The 3,249-nt window shown below is 39.8% G+C and overlaps 1 long non-coding RNA gene across 1 annotated transcript; it reads right to left on the bottom strand.

Moving 5' to 3' along the window:
- Nucleotides 1-360: 360 nt before the first annotated feature.
- Nucleotides 361-1,190, bottom strand: LOC117954152. The gene is made up of 4 exons (XR_004658753.1): nucleotides 1,075-1,190; nucleotides 851-933; nucleotides 709-758; nucleotides 361-520 (listed from the first exon to the last, which is right to left on the bottom strand). It is a non-coding gene; the product is annotated as an uncharacterized LOC117954152 (long non-coding RNA).
- Between the last annotated feature and the right edge of the window lie 2,059 nt (nucleotides 1,191-3,249).

Genomic DNA, 3,249 nt, shown 5'->3' with positions numbered 1-3,249 from the left:
AGTTGTATTCAAGCAGAGCACGGATATTGACTCATATTACTCGTAAAATACTTGGACTCGGCAAAAGTGCTTTATCCGTACCGGATACTCGGATCACCCCTACTAAGTGGTAACACATTGAAAAAAGATTTTTTTTTGATGAACCTAACACAGAAGAACTTCAATTTACCGTCTGTGTGGGGGCAAACTTCAGAATTTACCCAATCAAATCCTCCGCTTCTGCAGCAGTCAGCGCAGGGAAGTTTTTCTGGCAGGCCGCTAGAGTAGAAGTCAGAATGAAGCAAAGTTATAAGTCAAATTAAAACCTCTGGTCAGCCAAGCTAAGCATAATACTAATGTGAACAATAAAATAGCACCTGCCTGTTATAACCCTGCGTACAGCCAGGTCCTGGAAGGCTTTCTTTGTCTTTCTTCCCCGCAAGCAGTACTGTCTCAGCACATCATTCATTGCAACTTGCAGCAGCATGAGGCGGATGGCATCACCTCCAGTACAACCACCGAGGGTTGACAGGAAAAGTTGCTGTAAAACATAGTAACAAATTACACATACAGAGTAGAGAATGTACAGTCTAATTTTGTAAGGGCGTCAGCTCAGTTAAGATATTAGATTTTATGTAATTATAGTGTTTGTCTTAGGGCAGGCCTATGGTCACTTAATTTCCATAGTGTTCCTCCTCTCCATACATACGTGAGCAACTTGAGTCTTACCTCTCATTTTGATTTCCATGTCTGAGCCACCTCCCTCTGTGTGAGTTCTTCTGTTTAAAACAACAAAAACGTTATGTTACTCTAGTGATCTTTGCCATTAAATTGTACTTCATTGCAAATGCAAAAATCAAAGCAACTGTACCCTCAACTGGGTCCCAAGATGAAGTGGCAGTTCGTGGTAGGGTCACTAAAGACTCATCCTGCTCTGGGCAACCAGCTGGTTTCCTGCATGGCGTTGATACATATAAAAATAAATTACATATTATATAAGATGAAGTAGATAGGTTGTGTGCACATGCCATTACAAAATATGAACTTATTCGGTTATAGAAGACAAACAAAATATATAAAAAAAATAAAACTTACATGCAAGTGGTGGAGAAAGTGTTATCTGCTGAGCTGAAAAAAGACAGGAAGAGAAACATCAGAACAATCACATGATATGCACCATGTTGACTGTCAGTGGTTCTATGTTAAGAAATATGACTGTTTCTTATATGCATGCCTACATTTTAACTTCCAGACAGGGTTTCCAGACGCATGCTCCGTGCTGGACAGTTTCTGGTCGTGCAACAGATTCTTCTGTAATACAGAGACCATATAATTTTTACTGATGGCAAAATATGTGATTTGAAATATGTGAAAAACGTAGTCTATAATTAAGGTCTTACCATCGCTTGAAGAATCTGTCATGAACCTCCTTGGGCATTGGCGCTGCCTTTTTTTGACACTTGCTTCCTCTTCGGTCTCGATGCTGGACGTGTCCCTCAGCCGCCGACACCGGTCCACAGCTTGGGCGTAGGAATCTATGTTAAGAGAAAATTTGTGATCCAGTAGCACAAAAAAGAAAAGCATTTCCATTCAGATAAAATTATTTATATACAGTATAGCAGCAATAGGTTACCTATACCTATTTTTTTAACTGAATATTTGGCCCAGCTGCTGTTGGGCAAATGGCACTCTGTGACTTGGAGCAGAGGGAGGTGACAGGGAGCACATCCATCTTCTCCTCAAATGTATCCCTTGCTGTGCCATGCGGGCAACGGGTGTCCTCGTGGCTATGAAAAAACGAATGCTGTTAGTTTTGTTATACATTATCTGCTATGTGAACAACTTAAGTGAGTCTTCTTACCTCTCATTTCCGTCTCCATGGCTGAGCCACTGCCCTGTTTTTGTGATGTTCTGCTGTTAAGAACAAAAAAGTCAAAGTTTCTCATAAGTTCCTTGTCATGCAATTGTATTTAATTGGGAAAATTTAAAGCCATTGTACAGGCTGGTTTCCTGTGTGGTGTTAACTCATCTAAAAATATGAATATTTGTCAGTTCATTTGTGGTAGGTTTCTTGCACATGCCATTGCAAAAGATGAACCTATGCTGTTACGTTTAGACAATCAGTAAAGCCATTACTGCAGCTGTGTAGCATACACCCATTACCCCTCGCTGCATCCTTCACTCAGCTTGCTGACAACTGCCTGAAATGAAAGATGGCCGCCGATCTACCTGCCTAAAAAAGGACTTTGATTGTACTGGCTGTACTTATGTACTGTACACTACAACTAATAAAAAAAAAATAAAAAAAAAGACCGGAAAAAATGATCTTATTTGTAACAAAAATGCAAGCATGTTACAACGATGACACAAAACATACAATGCGACAACGCAGACACGTCGTGCAAAGTAGCAAGCAAAGTGAAAGACGTAATCACTCCGTCTAAAGCACAACTCTGGCCTCGGCTTTTGAATGGGAGAGCTAGGGGCCCTTCTATGATAGCATCCAAATCAACATTTTTAAACACTAAGAAGGCTCGACACAGCATTAGACTTTACTCCAAGTCTCGCCTGGGGCTCAACACATGAACATTGTTTTGTACAAAGAGTTTACAAAAAAGAAAAGATTTGGAGCAGCTCACTGCATGAGTAGCATAGCTAGCAAGATAGTGGACGATGTAGAAAACGTAAGCTAAAGTAAGTTGTTTACTTCTGCCAAACTTATGTTTGGTAAACCTGATCCGAACCGGAATATATCAAAGCCGTACGAGGGAAAGAGTTCAACATTAGACCACAAACCCTCCCATTACAACCACAACATCATTAAACTGTAAAGTACTTAGTTTACCTTTTCTTGAGCTTTCCAAGTTGTGCAGCATGGTCGGTCTGAGCGTGGTTTTGTCTTCTTCGCTTAACGTGGAATCGGTCTCCTCAGAACAGGGGCTCCCCTACTGGGTAGGGGGTGTAACGGTTCGGTTTGCAAACTAAATTAAAGGGAATTTTCTCAGTTGTGAAAATCTTTCTATTGATAGATTCTTGTTTAAGTATTTTTACTAATAGTTATAAAAAAAAAATTAAGCACAAATGTACAGTTTTAAGCTAAATTGATATCGGCCTTAAAATAAATAGATCTTGCTATGCTGTATATTTTACTTAGATTGTATAAGTACAATATTTTTTGGGTGAATTTAATCGAGTGACAGCAAACCTTTGTGCTAATTCAAATACTCAGAACAACCAAAAATAACCAGACGGGAACGTTGTGTGAAGGTA

Source organism: Etheostoma cragini, chromosome 12 (assembly GCF_013103735.1).
Source record: "Etheostoma cragini isolate CJK2018 chromosome 12, CSU_Ecrag_1.0, whole genome shotgun sequence".
Classification (NCBI taxonomy): Eukaryota; Metazoa; Chordata; class Actinopteri; order Perciformes; family Percidae; genus Etheostoma; species Etheostoma cragini.
Note: the sequence above shows the minus strand (reverse complement) of the source record. Positions and strands in the feature narration are given on the sequence as shown.